The sequence below is a fragment of the Copadichromis virginalis genome, linkage group LG16, assembly GCF_057382275.1.
Source record: "Copadichromis virginalis isolate Kocher_CV1m ecotype Utaka linkage group LG16, C_Virginalis_male_GT1.1, whole genome shotgun sequence".
NCBI lineage: Eukaryota > Metazoa > Chordata > Actinopteri > Cichliformes > Cichlidae > Copadichromis > Copadichromis virginalis.
The window spans coordinates 9394230-9416376 of NC_140633.1; the positions used below are offsets into that span (position 1 = coordinate 9394230).

At 42.6% G+C, this 22147-nt stretch overlaps 1 protein-coding gene across 3 annotated transcripts in view; it reads right to left on the reverse strand.

Moving 5' to 3' along the window:
• The window catches only part of sema5ba (sema domain, seven thrombospondin repeats (type 1 and type 1-like), transmembrane domain (TM) and short cytoplasmic domain, (semaphorin) 5Ba), a 200121-nt gene that overhangs the window by 171297 nt on the left and 6677 nt on the right, over nt 1-22147 (reverse strand). Inside the window, exon 1 of one of the 3 annotated variants that reach the window (XM_085435172.1) lies at nt 12940-13297. The exons of the other annotated variants lie outside the window; for them this stretch is intronic. The gene's annotated coding sequence lies outside the window, so the exon portion shown is untranslated. Of the gene's footprint in view, nt 1-12939; nt 13298-22147 lie in introns of those variants that run through there. 3 annotated transcript variants of the gene reach the window in all.

Here is a 22147-nt window from a genome sequence, read left to right on the forward strand (position 1 = left end):
TCACATTGTACAGCATGTTCTCCCCCTCTCTAATCCTGAAACTTGAATTTTCTAATGAACCTTGGTGAGAATATCCCCAAAAGCATGAACCGAAACCCTTTGTCCCTCATTATCCAAAACACTTGATATCTGTTTTCTAACTTTTTCTCCACCTTACAGCTCAAGAGAGGAAAAACTCTGACAAGAGCTGCATCATTAAAATATGCAGCAAAAAAAAATCTAGCTATGCCCCCCACCCCACTCCACCCCCCAACTTTGTGGGTGGAGAGCAGCTGTACTCAAAAACATGGGAAGACAGAACTTATTATATCATACAGACCTGAAGTGGTTACTTCTCTCTTAGGAGGCTCTATATGTGGCACTGAAAGGAGAGGAAAGCCATTTGCACCTGCCATTCACAGGCATATTTACTAAACTTTTGCAGCATAGAGCCTTGAGGATAAAGAACCGAAGAAGTGGGGTGAGGAATTATTTATTAAGCCAAAGGAGTCCAATTTTTAGAAGAAATAGAAAGAATAACTCTCTGGCTTTTCCCTGTTGGTCAGATGCCATCAAGGGAAAAAGTGAGCAGAGCTGAGCAGAGCAGCAGTGAGTATTACCCCGACTGAGGAAGAAAGAAGGAAAGAAAGAAAGAGTGTGGGCGATAAGGAGGAGGAAACAAAAGGAGAAGGGAGAGGGGAATTGCAGCATTGCAGCACCACACAAATCCAGAGAAAAGCGCACCTTTGGGGAGGACATGCTGCTAGAAGTCTTACACAGAACTAAAACTAGATTCTCTGCAGTATTCAGCCGCATCACAGCAAATTAAAACATAGATGGCATAAGCCGTACCATGGCAATCAGTTGGCTTTTTCTACTGCTGAAGCTGGTGCAGCTCATACGCTTTTATCCCCTCCACTATGTAAATTATGAACAGAAAACTGAGCGAAATGTCCCCATCAGCCTAATGTATTATGTGCATTAAGCTAACGCGGTTTTCAGCCTGCAGCACTAAAACACAGTCCCAACTCATAATGTGAGAGCAAAAACTCTTGTGGTAATGTATGGAGAATTAGAATTAACCCTGGCATGGCTGACCGGACCTCAGGTGACCCTATTATTCAACCCGTGAGTCTTGTGACTCAGAAGGGTTGCTTTCTACACTCAAAGGTTTGTAGACGTGCAAAAATTAGGGCCAAATGGAGAGAGAAAAAATACATTAACCTCCTGATTTCACAGTCTTATCACATGATCTTAGGACCTGGATGGTTGCTGGGATTTTCTTCCGTTCAGCCGTGATGGGCTGTCAGGTGACAAGGCCTACAGGAGCTTGTAGTCCACTTAATCCTAATGATGTGATGTTGAATGCTTTGAAGTCAAATCTTACGTGTGACTATGTGAGACGGGGCTGAGCTGGGTGTTCATCAGCCAGTATGCTCTTGGATGACTGAAACTTTTCCACATCTATATACATGAATAGGCAGAGGTTGGCCTTATTTCTGATCGAGGTGTTTTAATCAATATGAGTGAGACACCGAGTGGGGGTAACATTTAATTGTTCTGTGTGCATTCAAATAGAAAAGGTTCCCCAAACTGTTCTTCATAGCTGGAAGCATGCTGCTGTTTGTAAAATCAACGTGTTTATAGCATTAACATCTCCCTCAGTGTCACTGAGGGATGCTTTCCAAACAACTAAAAACTACAACAGGCGAAAAGTGGTACATTTTTGTATTTTTGATGAGAGGGTAGGCTTTTTCTAACAGTAGCATTGTGTAGGTTTCAAAGGTGCCTCGTGTTTGTTGCTTGCTCCTTTGTGTTAGATTTCAACTCAAGGTCTAGGCAACCCAGAGTCACCCTCCACTATGGTCACATGGTCTATGTTGTCGATCCGTATGTTAGCAAAGCTATCGCAGTCTCATTCTAGCCAACTGAAAGTAGCATAGCTCTGGAAAGAAAGTTTGGTTTATACAGGTGAGCGTGCTGGATGACATATTTACACTACAGTGTGCTTGAATTAATTGCCCTCATAGAGACAAAAAGTGAGAAAGCATCTTTGCCAATCTGACATCACATATATTACATCGTGGGACAAATTCTGCAATGTAAGAAAAACACAACTGCTGCAGGATGAGCATCAGATCTGTGCAACAACCATCTAAACAACGCGTTCAGAAGGTTTAACAGAGTAGTTACTTTTACGGTTACTTTTCAGTGACCTATATATCATCTCTGTTGCAGTCTGTGCTATTAACAGCGTTTCAGTATTTGGAGTCTCCCTTACTTTGTAGCTTTTTTCTGAATGCTGCTCAAAATTTTCAAGACTTTTTTTGTAGTTTCCTTTTATTTTATCTATTTGCCTGGGTATTCTTCTCAAGTTTCAGTCCATCAAGCACTCAGGGCCACTATAGACTACGGCTGCCATACTCGAAGGACCAAACCTTTCAAACTTACAGCGTCTCAATATTTCATACAGAGAAGACTGATTTTACGCATTTTGGGGGGAGATTTAAGCAAAAAACACTGATCCAAGCTGAGAGGCCCTCAAGCACCAATGGTTTTATTGACTAAACCCTTATATACCCACACAAACACACTAAAACGGCTTATTGTTTCCTTAACCTAAACGCAATCAGTCTGGGGCTCGTTTCATTTTAGAGCCGGCAGCCACGAGAGTCAGGGATGGATGTGGAAGGAGTGCAGACTGATAGAAAAGGACTGCAGGTGATTCGTCTTAGTGAGCTGGGCTTGGTCAGTTGGACACAAAAGTGCAGGGTACGTCTGGTTTTAATCAATGGAAATCCCACCTGGAGCAGAGAGTGAAAGGGCCAAAAAAAAAAAAAAAAAATGAAAGTGGCTTAGTGAAAAGGAGAAAATTGGTAAAAGAGAGACATCAAGCAAGGAATGAAAAGCAACGGCATAGCGGACAGGCAGGAAAATAGGACATGGTCAGGAATTAAAAAGCAAGTTTGTGATTAAAAAGGATGATACACAGTAAACAGGGGAGAACAAACGACAGAGATAAATGTGGAAAGTGTGAAAAGGAGGGGTGGAAGAGAGCACGAATTAAACCGTTTAACATGCAAAGGGCTGAGAAATCAAGCTCCCGATCCATCTTTTAAAGTGCAGAAATGAAACCCCCATTCATCATCGAGCTGTGAGGATATAACTAAAGAAAAAGGAAAGTGGCAGGTAACCAATGCCCCTGTCTGTTATCGAATTCTTCTCCTGGGACGACAGCAAAGAGTTTCTGACTTTTTGAAAGGCACCAGGAAGACAGAAAGAGTGTTTGATGAAGTAATTTGGTGTTTACTGCCACAGACTCATCCGTCATACACGCAGTTTGCTTAACAACTCTTGAAATTGAGGTACTTAGCAATTAAGATTGAGTTGCAGAACGGAGAGACAGGTTCAAATTATATGTGATGCAGTAAAGAAGGCTATTAATTTGGGTTCAAAGAGAGCTCTGCCCGAGGGGGGGGAATAAAAGGAAGCACTAAAGCGTGTTACACCGTCTGAGTGTGCATAGGCGTGGGTGTCGTGTGCGTTTTGAAAGCCTGCTTCCAACTGATTCCCAGTCCACTCTAACAAAATGTTTGAGCTAACACAACATAACTTACTCCTGACAACACTTTAAACAAACTTAAGGTGCCCTCTGCACAACCTGCACGAGTCAACACAAGGTAGTTTGCAAGTGATACATTATTAATTCAGGTTTCATCAGGCGGGCAAAGAAAGAACATTTCCAAGCAGAACTCTGTGAAGCAATCAAAGTTGTGATCTAAGCATCCCTCTTCTGTCAAGCCTCTCAAAGCAGCGGATCAAAGTTTGCTGGGATACAATCTGGCGTGAATGAGGCCAGTGTTGCCTCCAACAACTTTAAAACCACCCTTATTCAATTTCTGCTTCATTTCACTTTATGGCATCTAGGAGGCTGCTGCAAAACAATTCTTGGTTCTTGGGGACACGCGGGGTATAAAGTCATTCAAAAGTGCCTGAAAACATTGAAATCTAAAAACAAACACAACTTGTTATTAAAGTGGCAATAGAAGGGTTTTGATCATAAACTGAATGTTGCTAGCTCAATGTAATTGCTATGAAATGTGCCCATCATAGTTTAGATTCAATCCCGATCAGACCGGTTTTCACAATGCCACCAGTTACAGAATCTCACAGTAGAAAGTCTACAGCACCAAAGAGGGGAAAGAACAATGCTCTCAGAAAAGGCAAAAAAAGGCTCAGAAGGAGACAAGAAGAACCTTGAATAGATGCACTGGATAAAGTGCTGGGCCACTTATAAAACTAGGGCAGGGCAATATGGCCAAAAATATTTATCACGATATACATTTGAAAATTTGCGATAACGATATAACTGACGATATAATTGACACTAGACAAAATACTTTACAACTCCACAACTTTATTAGTGCAAAAAAATCCCCATCAATGTATTTTCACTTAAACAAGCAGCTGTTTTTTTATGTGCATTAAAGTTATATAAAAATTTAACAGTGCAAATGCAAATTCCTTGCTGACAGTTTAACCAAAAGGCATTTCCAGTGGAAATTGGCCGACATATCCTCAGCATAACCATGTATAATATCCACAAAACTTAAAAAGAGGTTATACACACACAAGATGTTGAAGCACAGTACGTATCACTCCGCGAGGCTCCTGCCTACGATAGCCTTAATGCTCCGACAATCCATCAAGCGGTGCAGGTTTGTAGCTTAGCAAAGTCGTACTGAAACATTTTTGACAGATTTTTGAACGCCGTGTGCCACATAAAATCGGTTCGGTAATAACGGTAATAACGGCCCGCTTGCATGCTCTACCAAAAAAATGTGCTTTGGTGTGTATCTGAGGGACGAAAGCCAAACCAGTCCCACACCACTGAAGTTGCAGCATTTTTACAAACCAATTCTGGTTCATCTGTTTCATTCAACGATCCGCTTTCGCCCTTCTCATTCTCCATCGCCGGCACGCTTTTTCCACGTGCGTATGAAAACAAAGGCACTGCGCATGCGCGTTTTACCCATCTCGATATTTCATTTTCTTACCATTGCCTAACCTTATACCTGTATTACCGTGAATGCTATGATATGGCCCAGCCCTAGTGGAAACCCATGCCACGAAGCTCCTGGCGCACAGTTCTTGTGCTGATGTTAATGCCAGAGGAGGTTTGGATCTTTGCAATTATTAAGTCTGCATAAGAAATTTCAAAAAGAAGAAATTTCACAAATTCACTTGTTGCAATAGTTGCATCCTATTACAATACCACAGTCGAATGTTCTTTCACAAACGTGTGTAAAGGCTGACCGTACGGCTAGGTGCTCGATTTTACACACCTGATTCAACAGGACTGAAAACACCTGAACTCAGAGGTTAACAGTTGTGGGCTGAGACTTTTGCCCATATAGAGTATTTACTCTGAAACAGCAACATTCATATGGCATCATTTCTTTCTTCCCGGTTAGTAAGTAACGAAACCTGCTTACTTAACAGCCAACGACTGGATGCTTTTACAGAGAGCAATTAGAAACAGAGCCCCAAAATGTTAATATACAGCAATCTGTCATAGGAAAAACCCAGTGTGGCTATTACTTAGATAATATAGCAGTGTTAATTAAGTCATTTTCTCCCCTGGAGGGCCGTGTGCCAGGACCGAGGCCTATCTGTTACAGCATAAAAATGCAGCCGCTGCTGTTTTTTGAAGGATGCCGGGCATGGCACAGCCACTGAAAAAATGCTTCTCTGTGTTAGTGTGGCTAAAATTTATGTAGCATGTGTTTCCTCTCTGTTGCATCAAATCTGTCGCAGCTGCAAATTTTAAGAGGAGGTTCAATAACATTAGTGTTTCCTGACTCATGAGATTATCATTTACACTCTAATCGACGGTTGAGCTTGCAGTCGTTGCTGGAATATCTAAATATCACTCTGGCCTTGTAAAAAGGGCAGCAGCCTCTACTGTATTTCAAGTGTCTCTTATGCAAAAAAAAAAACCAACCAATCAGTGTTTTGCAACCTTTACTTAATAAATTTGTTATTTGTTTGTTTTATAGGTGAAAAATTTCATTAATATTTCTATAAACCTAAGGATCTAATAGTGAGATCATTGACATTTTTAGGCCAATATCTTACCTTATTTTTATTAATGGCTGACATTTATTTAATTCTTAATTCTTGTGATATAATTTTGTCTAAATTAAAGGTTTTAAAGTCACTAAATCCAACCTGATTGGACATTTAAGTGCTCAGAGCTAAATTAAAGGTTGGGATATGTTGTTGAGCTTAAGAAAGCCTTCTTTGAAGCTCAAATGTGTGATTACGGGTAGTTTCAATACAACTGTCTCAAGGTGTCTTAATATTAATTCATAGAAATCTGAAGGAAAGCCTTTAAGTGAAGGGATTATAAAGAAGCCACTGAACAAAGTGCCACTGCGGTTTGTGTAACTAAACCACAAACAGCTATGGAGGCTGAGTGATGTGCTGTGATAGATGTACCGCAATCACAATAAGCATGAAATGGGTTTGACTCAGTCAGCAACAGAGCCAAAGAAAAGCAGCAATTTAGGAAGAATATGGTCATTCAGACATAAAAACCACAAACAAGATAAACTATGCTTTACAACCAAAGTTTCTCAATAGCTCCAGAGCGCATATTTTGCATCACTCCACTCAGGCTGAATGGATAGTAGTGCCTTTATCATCAGCCAGTAAAGAGAAAGAAAGAAAAAAATGCTTTTTGTCAGTTGTGCGCATCTTAGATTCCTCACTCATAGCCTTGGGTTTTACAGTACGCTTTGAAATCATGCACCTGTGGTGTATTTAGAGTCTGGCACCAAAACAAAAGACAAAAACGAGAAGTGGCATTGGAGGGAGACGATGGCTTGAGGTGGCATAAGTCTTTTAGCCTCTGTCACATTCCTGTGCCAGCTAGCTGTCTGGGTGTCCCTGGAGGCTAAAGTCACCACACTAGATCACAGGGAGTATGTGGGAACACATAAACATGCACGTATACAGTAGCAAAGAGCAGTGTCCTGTCCTCTGTCCTCAGTATCAAATGGCTGTTGTCAGCAGATGCAGGGCCATGATGCTGGATTCAGGCCAGGGTCTTTTTACTTCAGAATATTTTATAGCACCCCAGGTCATTCTGCTGCATCACAGATCTGAGCTGCCTCAGTCATCACAATGTTACCATAATGGCTTTTAATACTGATCTAAAACTATAGTACTTAGAAATTATGGAACCATATCAGCTCAATGGGTTACAGAAGAGGTTTCCATCATAATTCCAAGTTAGCCACTAAAAAACGACTTTCTCCTTTTAACAGTGATTTTTTTCTTCAGTTTTTATGCAAACCTGGAAAATGATCACAGGTCTTGTGTCCACATTTCAACTTAATGGGTATCCACTGCTGGACTGTCGAATATTAAAACAATTATTCGAAAAGATTAAATACTCTGTCAGCATTCAGCAAGTATTTTTCATCAGGGTTTGACAGCACTGATCTCGCTGTTGAAAGCTAATAGAATTATCGTTGTTCTATATACTGTTAATATTCAGCATTCCAAAGTTGTAGAAGGATTTCATTGTTGAGAACAGGAACAGAAAGTCAGAGAGAAGACAGTTTTAACATATACACTGCCTACAGAGCCGATCGCAGCTCCCACAGGGCAAAAGTCAGTTGACATAACCCATGCATGTCTTTGGACTGTTGGAGCAAGCTGGAGACGCAGGGAGAAACTTCACACACAAAGTCTCCAGCCAGCTGGCAAACAAGATTTCTTGCAATTTTTTCCTGTATTTTCCAGCTGGTTCCAGCTGCCAAAGAGTACATCCTGGATATTTTACCAACCTGTTGCAGGACTGACACATAGAGACAGACATTCACACCTATGGGCAATTTAGAATCACCGGTTGTCCTGACCCAATGCACGTTCTAGGACTGTGGGAGGAAGGGAGAGCGCATGCTTTGTTGGGTTGATTTGAACAACAGATGCACTGATGCTCTGCTTCATAAACTTGCAAATTCTTGTAGGATATGAGTTTACAAGTGAGTTTCTGAATACTCAAAACTATTAGCTTTCAGACTCTGTTTGCAACACCTGCTGCTTGTGGAAATTACAAGAGAAAACAAAAAGTTAAAATTCCAGTCCATTCAAATCTTCTCCAGATCCAGGGTGCCGCATTTATTACCAGTGAACGATTGTAAAAAAAAAATCAGATTTTGATTGAATCTAAAATGAAACTAATCCAAGACACAAATCACAGAAGGGCAATGAATTGAAGACGCACCAGGAGGATCCTGCTAATAAATATCCATCACAGAAAAATGCGGCCACTGGAAAACGCTCATTTAGATTACCTGCGTTTACTTTCTTCATGCAAAAACAAATGACAACATGGAAGAGAGGCACAACGCAGCAGAAACAAAACAGGAGGGACAGAGAAATGACACCTAAAGTTAAATGAAGTCCAGCCAACACAAACTGGCCGTCCTTGACCAACGGGCTCGTGTTTTATGCCTTGGTTATCCCTCGCGCCCCAGAGCACAAACGGCCCTCTGTCGTTTGTGCTGCCTTAATGAATAGGAGCACATCTTCGGCAAAGTCAAAGACGCGTGGGCATGGCCGCCACCACTGCTGATTTGTAAATCGCTAAGGATGTCTGGGCATCCTGCCAGCAGGGGCATGCTGTCAAAGCAGCAGGGGGCATCGAGGGTGACTGGAGCAGGCTACTCCGCTGCGAATAAAGCTAAGAGAAACAAGTTTCCAGTCCAACTGTGAGTGTTAACTGGAATCTTGCACCATGCCACATGTTTAATACATATGCACTTCATACACATGGGACAGCGAACCACAGAAAATAGCCCAGTGGTTAAAAATCCTTTCATCCCAATCAAATAAAGTCCATAAATATAATGTTTAAGTAATGCCTTTCCAGACGTGTTCCTGTTTGAACACCACATTACCTCTGTACATAAGCCAAACCAGGCCCGCAGGGAAATGCTTGTCCCAGTTTTGTTGCAGAGGAACTCGACTGGCCTGCACAGAGCTCAGAGATCCCCATTCAACACCTGGAATGCTCTCAGCGAGCCACGATTTATCAGCCAACATTAGCGTTGGATTACAGTAATGATCGAACGGCTGAATGGGATTAATTTCCCCGCAGAAAGGTTGCAGAATTAAAGTGTTCCAAGAAGAGTGGAGGTTATTACAATCACATCTTCATGCTTGTCTTCCAGCATTAATGTAGAAGCCTTATCCAAACAGATTAATCCCAACAATAAAATACTTTTTTTAAAGAGTAGAGGAGAAGTAGTAGAAGTTTTCATTCCAGCCAAACCATATGAGTTTCAACCACTGCTGAACTTTAGATATTTTAGTTTTAGGAAATTCATATCTAAAGATACACTCAGCCTTGGTGCCATGAACCCATTTCCACTTGCTGCAAGCCACAGGTTATGAGTATTGCGAACACTGATAGCTAAACAATCTGTCCTTTCAGGGTGAGCTCTGCATACAGAAGACCCTTCCACGTGTAAACTGAGACATGGGCATGTAATAACAGCTTCTGAGCTGCGCCAGCCTGCTGTCTGAGTCAAAGAACCCTATCTTCATGACCAGTGCAGGCAGCTTGAGAGTATGCAAAAGACACCTGGCTTCTGCTAGTAACTAAAACCACCTGAGACCCGCCGCTTATAACTTGGTTTTCTGTTGTTTCCTATGTTGGACAATTAGGATTACAGCGCCTCATCAATCCTGAGTGTCATGGCTTCCTTTCCAACTTTCCTAACAGTTTCTCATCTTCTACTATTGAAATGTATCACATTGTCACATTTTATTTCATTATTAATTTCTCCTGTCACTGTAAGGCTTAACTAAAAGCCCAACATCTGTCTTTGGCACAGAATCTGTGGTGATGTGTGCTTACATTGTCCCACTCTGCAGCAACCAGACATCAGGCAAAGCTGCAAACGTTCAGACTTTTGGACAAACAGTATAAAGTCTCATTGCATGAGGAGGTTGTAAGTCATTTTGCACTGCTGCCCATGAAAACGCAATCTCAGGAGCTCTTGGAGATTCAGTTTGTGTGCCCAAGCCCTACTTCTTTGCGTCTGTTGATTGTGCTTGCCGCATCACAACATGTCTCACAGTCTCTCAAAGCCTCTAAAACTTTTAGAAGCCACGTCTGCAGCATAAAAGTTGTTTGAGAGAGCTGTGTGAAGAGTATTTCTTTCCCATGTCCCCACGGGCGACATAATTCACAGGAGCTGGAATGAGAGGCGAAACCAGAGCACCACAGAAAATGAGAGAGCAGCATGTGTCTAAACAACACACACAGGCTTGTCTGACCCTGTGGTAATTGCCAGTGCTGTTGCAGTGACGTGATGTAAGTATTCATCTGCCTGCCTCCATCACCATCCCGCCATTCACCCAGCCAGGTTGGTGTTAACAGACCAAACCACTGTAGTGTAATCAAGTAAATAAAGCCTTGTGGGTTAGATGTAAATTAGATTCAGTGCAGCTGAGAGGAGGCACAGAAATAACAAGGTCACATCTCTGGACATTGATATAGTTTAAGATACTACAAGGACACATTAGAATGAGGAGGGACAAGCAGGGCATTATGACAGAGAAAAATGTGACGGGAATACCTCACAGCATAATTTGTTTATGCAGTTTATTCCTTCGCTTGTTTTTTGGGGGGGGGGTTTTGCCTGTCCCATTTGGTTCTTTAGCCGTCAGAATTGTTGTCTGAAGACCAACAAGGAGACCCAATAGATTTACTTTGCCAAATGGATCATCACAGCCTCGCCGTATTGGTCCATTTGATCGACCTTTGTTGTTATTATTTATTTTATTTTATTTTCAGTTGTTACAGACGGGACAGACATGACTGAGGGATAGGAAAGGGAGAGAGAACGATGAAGGAAAAGAAAAGAAAAACAGAAGGGAAGAGGGACAGTGAGAAAGGGCATTTAAAAAGAGAAAGGAGAGGGGAAAAAAGAAGAGAAAACAAGCAAAAAAAACAGCAACATACTAAACACAACACCATCACGTTAATCTAGCTAAGTGTAAACAGCAGTAAATACTAAATATTGAATGTTGTTGTGTAGCAAACAGAACCGACAGCGCACAATGTGCTTGGAAATAGCAGCCTATGAGGTGTAGTTTATGTCTATGAACAGTGAACACCCGTGTGCACACCTGTGTGGATCAGCGCGCTTGTAATCGAAAGGTTTCCCCATGTAACGGTCTGCTAGAGGATGTAGAGAGCCATAGCCCCGCCCCCAGGGCATGAAGCAGGCATGGAGGAGATCCAGGCTCCAGACATCCAGAGGCCCCAGAGTGCGAGAGCCCAAAGAGGACCACCTTCAGTTGTTTAGGATATGCATGTTGGCCTAAATCTAAAATTATTCCCTCGTGTTACTGCTTTGTTTTTTTGTTTTTCTTTTAAGTTGCACTCCACAGTCTTTTTCACTGGTGTTGCTGATATTCATTCTAGGTATTAACATGTTTTTATCTCAGCAAACAATCCTTCAATATATTTTTGTTTTGTTTTTTTCAGATATAAGCCACATTTTATCTCCTTACTGACACTATACATCTTTGCCACATGATGACACCTGAGCTTGAGCCTCTATTTAATGAAAAATGTGGCATGTGGCTGACAACTAATGGCAAATTCCAGCTTGTATGCAAACACTCGCCTCCAGAAATAGAGAAGATTTGACCTTAAAGTAAACTTTAATGCTTTAATGCTGCAGTCAACACATTTCGAAAAACATACATGTTTTACTTCCATGCAAACTGGCGACCACAGCAACCTGTGTGCAACTAAAGCAATGGCGAGGACGTTTTTTGGTGTATCGCCAGTTTTATGCTAGCAACTGCCAAAAGCCTGCGCTTAAACCAGTCTAGGTAAGACTAGTCATGCACGCCTAGGCCAGGGTCTAGCCGCTAAGTGGCAGCTAAGTGGCAAGTATCTGTGTCTGTGTTTGTGCTTTGCATACAGTTAATGTGCAGTGTTGCCAACTTAGCGACTTTGTCGCTATATTCAGCGAGTTTTCAGACCCCTTAGCGACTTTTTTTCTAAAAATCATCGCTAAAAAAAGACGTGAAAGCGCTACTCTCAACAAGCAGCGGGTGCTGTAACGCAGTCAGTTCTTCTTTTACTCTTTTACTCTTATGCTGTTTTGTGGATCACAAGGTTTAAAACTACTTATAAACACACACACACACAAAGTAACTTCACCAGAGTGCCTATTTCGGGTCACTTTTGCCAGTCCAAGCCCAGGTAAAGGAGCAGGGTTGGAATTGTGACATTAAAAAAAACAATAATTGGTAAAAGAAATTTAATTTGTAGTTCTAAATAAATTCTAAATGCATTTAGGACGTTTTTTTACTCACTTTATGTCTCTTCCACGATGTTATTTCTCTCTCCAACAACATAGGTTACAATTAGATTAGCATGACCAATTATGCAAATTAGGCGATGACGTCATTTAGCGACTTTTAGGACAACCAATAGCGATTTTCCTTACTGAGGAGTTGGCAGTGTTGGGAAGGTTACTTTTAAAATGTATTCCACTACAGATTACAGAATACATGCCCCAAAATGTATTTTGTAACATATTCCGTTACGTTACTCAATGAGAGTAACGTATTCTGAATACTTCGGATTACTTAATATATTATCATGCTTTTACAACTACATGAATGTGATTTATTACTATTACTGAAGGTCCGCGGGTCTGAACCGTAGTAAAGGACCTCTGACTAATACGTCAGGTTCCGTGTTGGGCTCGTAGCCGAAAACTAGCTTTACTTTGTTGTCTGGGTCAACTTTGCTTGCGAGAGACAGAGAGAGGCGTTGTAAGGCTGCTCCAACGGAACTTATTGTTTCGGATGAAAACACGAACACAGCGTACAGTCGAGTCTTAATAGCTTACTTACAACTGGGCTCATCAGGCACTCTTCTTGGCTGCAGTGGTTATTATTATATTTACATGCTTCCAGCTCCCGTTTCTGCTTGACGATAAACTCCTGCTTTTCGACTCTCCTTTTTCTCCCTCCTCGCGCTCACAGACACATAACGTGTATGGCAGTCCATTCTCCCTGCAGCACGGACTACACTGCCCATGAGGCTACATTCTTTAGGGCTATGTCTGTAACACTCTACCTTTTAGCTTAGCACAACAACAACAACAAAAAAAGGCGCTCTCTCACCCAGGAAACACAGTCACAAAGAGAGCGTCACCCTGTAACCATGGCAACCGTAACGCTGCCGCCTGAAACAACAGAACGTAGCTGTCAAACAAAACCGAAACAGTCCTGACCCGCGACAAAATGAAACAGGGAAGTACCGCAGTGTAATCCATTTATTTCAACAAAGTAACTGTATTCTAAATACCACCTTTTTAAACGGTAACTTTAACGGAATACAGTTACTCATATTTTGTATTTTAAATACGTAACGGCGGTACATGTATTCCGTTACTCCCCAACACTGGGAGTTGGCAACACTGTTAATGTGTGCAGCTTGCTAACCAAGCAAGCTAGCTAGCAATAGCTTATTACGTCATCCTCGTCCAAATATTTCTTTAAACACACAAATCCAGTCCAGAAAACATCGTGATGGTTATGTGATTATTTTCTATACAGTCAGTGGCTGAAAAGTCTAAATGCTAGTAAGTGAAGGTCTTAAATTAATTTAACTCTTTACCCCTTGAAGATCTACTAGGAGTAACCCTTGAAGCTCTTGTCTAAATTGAGTGGTTTCTGTCATATTTTAGGCCTGCTTACAGAGTTACTGAGAGTAATCTAACAGTCGTCAAACCACATCTTTATTAATATACACTGAGGTTTTAGTACTTGTTATTGTGAGTACAGGGGAGGTCGTCAAATGTTGTCTTTATGGGCGAAAGAGTTAAAAAGAAATCTGAGAGCTGAGACATAAATGAGAGCACACATAGATAAATAAATGAGGTGTTCTCAGTCCTTGCTCCAAATGTCTGTTTAACAATACATTTAGCATTCAGGGGGACGCCACACATTCAAAACCTCCACTGGGACCTGAGCCATACCTAAAAGAAAACCGCTCATGGCGGGTGATGAATGGGGCTGCTGGCCAACACTAGCAAGAACAATCTGCTGTGAGTGGGGGCAGACATTTACTCTGCCATCAAACTTCCACCATCTGATTTACACATAGCTAGAAAGTGCTCTACTGCTTTCCTGCTGTGTTTCTTAAGCCTTTTGTAAACAGAAATTAAAAACCTAAAACCTCCCATTTATTGCACTGGAGTCCATTGAAGAAGCTATACTGTGCTTAAACAAATTTATTAGAGCACCTGTCAGAAACACAAGCGAACGCAAATAAAACTGTCTGACACACGTGTTTAGAAACGCACATAAATTACAGTAATTTGGCAGACAATGCTGTGCTTGACTATTTTTTCTGCTTTTTTCTAAGACTGTACATGTGAAAATTCATAAATAACAGCAATAATTATCATTAGAGTTAAAAACATTATTTGAATTAAAGAGGTTGCACATGCTGGTGGATTAACCATTGCAGAAATACTGTTAATTTAAACATAAACCTTAGATCGGGTGGTGGTCTAATAAGTTTATTAAGCATTGTAGGTTTGGGGAATATGGCAAGGTTATGTTATCTCTTGAAATACTGCCTATATATGTGGAGCCACTTCTTTGTGCCTTTTAAAAAGGTCTCACACAAGCACTGTACTGTCACTGCACTGTAACCAACATGAGATGGAAACCCAGAGGGTCAGGTAACAGAGAGCAAAAAATGTCTGTAGGTGGTGGACATGGATTCCAGGTGCAAAGGTTACTGGAGGAGATTAACAGCAGTGCGTGACGCTCACACACTGGGCAGTACAGTGGCCCAACAGAGGATTTCAGCCACAGTGTTGCAGCGGGTTGGTGGAGTAAAAAGAAGCAGAGGAAGGAAAAGTGCAGTGATGTGCAAAATCCCGAGAAGAGAACAAGATCCTGAAAAGGAGCTCTAATTGGCCTAAGCATCCAGGTGGGCCACATGAAAGAGGGACAGTCACCGTGACAAAGCTTTAAGAGTTTTTTCCCATACAAAAGTGTGTCCAATACAAGGAGGGTTCGTGCACGTGAGTGGGGGTTTTTTGTGCAAATATAGCCACATACTAAAGTTTTTCCATCATTGAACCCTGCTGGTTAAATATCCAGGCATAGTATTTCCTGAGTGTTCTTGTTGGGGGTGGAGGGGTTGGATGCGGTGGTGGATAGAGGATGCCCAGTTGGCCGCTTATCTCTATCATGCAGACGCTTGGCCCACAGTCTTCCATCACTTCGCTTCCTTGTTAACAGGCTGCACGGTAATCGGAGAGCCATGTGACTCAACAGTAGCCCCTTCTCCCCTCGCCACCTGGAGGTTGGAGAAAAAGGCCACTTCGACTTGTTTGATGTTTTTGGAATAAGATGCATTTACCTCGGTGCAAGATGCTGAGACAAATGTTCTGCCATTAATCAGCAGGATGGAGAGGATTGATTTTAGGAGACACGCAGGTGAATCTCATTTCCTTCTTGGCTTAATCCAACATTTCAATTTACTCTCGCTTTCATCCACCAAGTCAAAAAGTAATAGATTTTTATGTAATAAATAATTCACATGACTGTGATTAAACCTCCAGCCATTCTGGTGCTTTTGAGACGAGGTGCTGGGCGCGGCGTGCTTTTTAATACTCTGATGGTGACAACGGGGCTCTGAGAGTTGACCGTCTCTGTTTCTGCCAGGACATTAATCACTGTCACACTCCTCTCTTTCTGCTTCAGTCTCAAGCAGACCCTCCTGCCCCCACCGAGAGCCACTTCTATCGCCATAGTAACCAAAGCTAACCCGACTCAGCAGTGCTGTAGAGGTAGTGTGGCACAAAAATGTCTTTATGATTGAACACTTAAAGCCAGGGAGGCAGAGCGTAGACGCGTCGTGCTTTCTGTTCCACTTTGTTGACTTGCCCGTCAGACTTGTCATTGGCCAAAGACAGCAACCTTTGTTCAATGTTCAGCTTCAAATAAGGATCGTGGTCACAATCTGAAGTGCCTGCACTCGCAGTACTTACTGTTTCGCTCATTTCAGGCCTGTGCTTGTATATGTTCTCAGTGTTCAGCACCTGTTAGCTAATGAGTCCTTAATTAAGGCTACAGTCTTGCAGCACTATTCCCCTGTCAGCCTCATATCCAGAATTGAGCGTATAGAATAGAATAGAATAGAATAGAATAGAATAGAATAGAATAGAATAGAATTCAACTTTATTGTCATTGCACATGCACAGGTACAGGGCAACGAAATGCAGTTTGCATCCATCCAGAAGTGCTTAGTGATATAGATATATTACAATATATATTAGCAATAATATAGAAATGGGTCTATTATGTTATAATGTACACGGTATGAAGTATGTTGTGAATATTCTATAACTATAAGTATGTACAGGCTGTAGTGAGTACAAGCTATGTACAGGATATGGACAGGATATAAATATGAAAAACTATACAGAATATGAAATAAATAACTTTACAGGAATCTGAGATATACAGCTATACAGAAATGGGAACTATGCAAGTTGTAAACAGTTGTAGGGTTAAAAATTATCGTATGTACAGAATGATTGTTTACACAGAGCTATACAGTAGTGCAGTTAAGGTAAGTGAGGGTGTGGATAATTTCTACAGAGGCTATATAAAGTGCTAGTGGTTGTGAGTGGTGGTTCACTCCATGTTATTATTGTGTGTTTGAGGGTACAGTTGTCCATTGTGGGTGTGTGTATGTTCAGTCCATGAGTTAACGTGGGTCAGATGTCAGGAGGCAGAGTTCAGGAGTCTGACAGCTGTGGGGAAGAAGCTGTTCCGGTACCTGGTGGTCTTAGTCCGGAGGCTCCTGTAGCGCCTCCCAGAGGGCAGGAGGGTGAAGAGTCCATGTGATGGGTGACTGGGGTCTCTGATGATTTTCCCAGCCCTTTTCAGACACCGCTTCCTGTAGATGTCTTTTATGGCAGGAAGTGGTGCTCCGGCGATGCGCTGGGCAGTTTTCACGACCCTCTGCAACGCCTTCCGGTCCGAGGCAGAGCAGTTCCCGTACCAGACTGTTATACAGTTGGTCAGGATGCTCTCGATGGTGCAGCGATAGAAGTTCACCAGGATGTCTGAGGACAGGTGGTTCTTCCTCAGAGTCCTCAAGAAGAAGAGGCGCTGGTGAGCCTTCTTGACCAGCTTGGAGCAGTTGGTCGTCCAGGTGAGATCCTCGGAGATGTGGACTCCCAGGAACTTGAAGCTGCTCACACGCTCCACAGCCGTCCCCTTAATGTGGATGGGTGGATGTGGGTCAGCATTCCTCCTGTAGTCCACGATGAGCTCCTTGGTCTTCTCGGTGTTAAGCAGCAGGTTGTTTGTGTCGCACCACTCAGCCAGACGATCCACCTCCTCCCTGTAGGCGGCCTCATCGTTGTCACTGATGAGGCCAATCACCGTGGTGTCATCTGCAAACTTAATGATGGTGTTGGAACCATCAGCAGGTCTGCAGTCGTGGGTGAAGAGGGAGTAGAGGAAAGGGCTCATCACACAGCCTTGTGGTACACCGGTGTTCATCGTGATTGTAGATGAGCAGTGGTTATCCAGCCGGACGTGTTGGGGGCGGTTGGTCAGGAAGTCCAGTAACCATTTGCAGATGAGGGAACTGATGCCCAGGTCTGTCAGTTTCCTGATGAGTTGTGAGGGGTGGATTGTATTGAATGCTGAACTGAAGTCTATAAACAGCATTCTGGCGTAGGTGTTGTTGTTGTCCAGGTGTGAGAGGACAGAGTGCAGTGCGATGGAGACTGCATCCTCTGTGCTCCTGTTCTGGCGGTATGCGAAGTGGTGGGGGTCCAGGGTGGGGGGGAGACAGGATTTGAAGTGTGCTAGGACCAGCTGCTCTAAGCACTTAGTGATGATGGGGGTGAGTGCTACTGGGCGGTAGTCATTGAGGCAAGATGGGTTGGAGTTTTTGGGTATCGGGACGATGGAGGTGGATTTGAAGCAGGCCGGTACCACAGCGTGGGCCAAGGACAGGTTGAATATGTCTGTCAGCACTCCTGCAAGCTCCTCAGAACACGCTCTGAGAACACGCCCGGGGATGCCATCGGGACCTGCAGCCTTGTGGACATTGATCCTGCTCAGCACCGCTCCTACATCGGTGGGGGAGAGAGTCAGAGGTTGGTGGTCTGGCGTCACGTCTGCTTTGGTTGTGGTTGTGGGGTTCCCTCGCTCAAAACGAGCATAAAAGTTGTTGAGCTCGTTGAGGAAGGAGACATCAGAGGATGCGGGGGAGGGTTTGGTGGTCCTGTAGTCTGTAATGGTCTGGAGTCCTTGCCACATGCGTCGGGGGTTGGAGTTGGAGAAGTGTTCTTCTACCTTCTTTTTGTAATGGTGTTTGGCTTTTTTGATGCCCTTCTTTAGATTAGCCCTGGCTGTACTGTAGGCGTGTGCATCTCCTGACCTAAAGGCGGTGTTGCGGGCCTTCAGGAGGAGACGAACATCCCGGTTCATCCAAGGCTTCTGGTTGGGGTACATGGTGATCCGTTTCTGGGTGGTGACACTGTCTGTGGTTTCGGAGATGTAATCCAGTACAGATGAGGCATACTGGTCCAGGTCTGTGTGGGTGAACATATTCCAGTCTGTGTTTTTAAATCTGTCCTGGAGCACTGCGTCTGTCCCCTCTGGCCACACTTTAATTGTCCTCACAGCAGGTTTCACACGTTGGATGAGTGGTGAATACCTAGGTGTAAGGAACAGGGAGAGATGGTCCGATTGTCCAATGTGGGGGAGGGGTGTGGCTTTGTAGGCTCCAGCCAGGTTGGAATACACATGGTCTAAAGTCTTGTCTCCTCTGGTGTGGCAGGAGACATGTTGGTGGAATCTGGGAAGGACTGTCTTTAAGTTGGTGTGGTTGAAGTCGCCAGCAACAATAAAAGCAGCCTCGGGGTGTTTATTCTGGTGTTTGTTAATGGCTGCAGAAAGTTCTTTCATGGCCAACCTAGCATTAGCGTCGGGGGGTATATACACGGCAGTGAGTATGATCGAAGTGAGTTCTCTGGGGAGATAATAAGGTCTGCATTTGACCATTAAAAACTCCGCAGCTCGCACGCAGCATGAATCACAAATCAGCCACTTTGGCGGAGAAAAAGAACAAATTCCGGTCTGCCTGTTGGCTTAAAACCAAGAGATTTCTGGCAAGAGCCACACAAAAAGGTCAAAAGACACGGCAGAATAATTTCTCCTGAAAGTCTGTCAGGTTAAGCTGGAGTATTGCTGAGTGCTCATTGCTACGCAGGTCAAATAGACAGGAAAAAAAAACAAAAGAAAACAGACGCAGACAATGAATAATAGCATGATCGGATTCTCCCTGAAAAAGCTGAAATGTTTTGACACCTCAGATGTGAAATAGGTCTATAGCTGCCACACAAAATAAGTGTATATGCTCTCTGTTGTTGCTTCCCTTTGTCAGAACCGTGCTGCGTCTTGCAAAAGTACACGTCTATATATGCTGATTTTCTGGAGAAGGCTGACAGCAGGCGTGGATTGTTTTGGATTGAGAAGAAGAATAACGCAGCTGTGAAGATTAGGTAACAAAAGGGTTTTTTTGGTGGATTTCACTGTGGTACCTGAGGAGATAAGTAATTATTCAACACGCATGCCTCTTGTAATCTGGTCAGGGCAGCGATAATACAAACTGCATAAAACATTTAGATGGGGAAATGTGAACTTGTCACACTAAAGGGAAATCAGAAAAAAACAAAGGGCGAACAGCGTGACAAAGTAGACATCAAAAAGCAACAAAAAACACCATGTGGGATCTCTGTGCCAGTGCACTTCAGCGCATTTGATCTTACTGGAGCTATACTTGGCTTTGGAGTTGTCGACGTGGCATTATCCACTAGTTCAAAGCAGCAAAGCAGAGCCCAGCTGATATAGGATTATTAAGACTGATACCGATATTTGGCAGTTTAAAAATCTGATATTCAAATATATTGGCTGATATGTTTTTTTCTTTTAGACACACAAGACATAAACTTTCACGTGTAGTTATTTATGTACCTGTTTGCGCTCTTCCTGGCTCGATCAGCTGGTTGTTGTGTTTGTTGGTTATTCATAATGTTCCCACCTTTCTGTAAAATGTTATTTCCTTTTATGAAAAGAAAAACACATTCAAAATTCCCAGGGAGGAGTTTCCTCTACGTCCTCTCTTTTGTCCTTCTAAAGCTGTTGCTACACGTGAAAAGTTGTGCTTTTGTTTCCACTGTCCTCTATTCTTTGTTCTGGAAATTATTTGAAATGTTTCAGGTATTTGTGGGAGGAAAGAGTGGGCGCTTACACGGCACGTAACATCATGGCAGCCTAATATTAACCATATTTTCACTGTTCCTGTACAATAATAAGGACTTTTTCAACCTTCATACATCATAGACTCATAAAAATGATGACAACTATCCCACGGCGCTCTCAGGATCCCAGGACAACTCTGTCATTCTCTACTCTCCACTTGCATTAGATTTCAAGCCATTATCTGGAAGAAGGACAACGCCACTGAATCGTATTTAGTGCTGCAAAATCATTAGGCTCATGCTGCACATCGCATCCTGACATGTGGTTGTCCAATTATACATGCTACGTGAATGTGGGGATGTGGGTAACAGTATAATCGGAGAGCAGCTGCCCGCTTTCACTAATTGCTGCTGATTTTCTAGCCATTACTGCAAATGTACACAACAGAAGCCGACACGCATATGTTCGGACACAAACACATGGATACTCAAACAAACAAACAGGCGCGCTCACAAACGCCAGATTGCTGACCGGCAGAGATGCATGTGCTGCGCTTTCTAATGAGCCAGTTCTACAACCTATCAGAGGCTGCTGATAAAAATCTAAAATACTGCAAACGAATGTCAAGTAAACACATCAGGAATTCTCAGCAGCTTTATACTGAATAATGGCAGCTTCTTAGCATGCCAAATAGTCTCTAACAAAAACAAATAATGTATATCGTCATTCCATTTCCTGTCAGCGTGTAAATAAAAAGCTAGATGAGTAGTGCATGAGTTGCCTCTGCATATCAGTTTAAGCCTTGTTTGCACTGCCTTCTTCAAACCTATTATTTCACAGAGCACAAACTGAAGAAAGGAGTTTAGATCTCACCATATGACTCCATTTGGAGAGATATAATCATTTTACAGGGTAAAAATGAGCCTTAGTCTATTAGGAGAGGTTTCTAAAAGCTGCACACAATGGGTCTTTTTGAAGCAAAATACCTGAAGCCCTGAGATCCCTGAGAGGAATGTTGATGACTCGAAAGCAAAAGTATGAGTTTGATGAAGCCACTTAACAATATTTGAACACTTTATACAGCCAAGTGTAGTTTTTATAGACTCCTAGTCGTATAATCTAATGTTTAAAGTGTATGAATGAAAAATACCAGCACTTCTGTCGACCTCAACGTGATTTATTTATGCTTTGTGCATTCAGGCTTAGGTCAGGTTACAGAGAACCAATTTCCATTGTATTTATATTTTGCTCCACATACCTGAATTTCTATACGGCAAAACGTAGCAATCCAGATGCTTCCATAGAGGAATGAAAATACATATTATCATGCTCAGGCTTTGCTTTTTTACCAGATCTCGGTTCAAAGAAACACCTACAGGAAAGCGCGCAGCAACTTTTCAGACAGTGCTCTTCAACGCCTACATGGAAACAAACAAGTGAAGGGGCTGTTGAGAAAGAATGGCGTTCATTCACTGCAGTAAAGTCACCTTGTAAGGCAGCTGAATTCTCGCACGATTCGATAGATCACGATCATGAGAGCTGCGGTTCAATCAACAACATAAAGGGAAGTGCTCGCCTTCTTCTCCTGGGTGTTTAAATAGATAGATGGTTCATCCAGTCACTTGACAAATGTCTTTTGGAAATGAAGATGATGTCAGTTATACACAGTTTTGTTTTTGTTGCATAGACCTGGAATCACAAACGTCTTTCTGAAGCCCCTCAGACTGCGACAGGTTTTACTTCTTTACACCTTTTGTGTAATTCGCCGATCTTATTTGATGACGTTTTGGTATGTGGTGTTAATCAA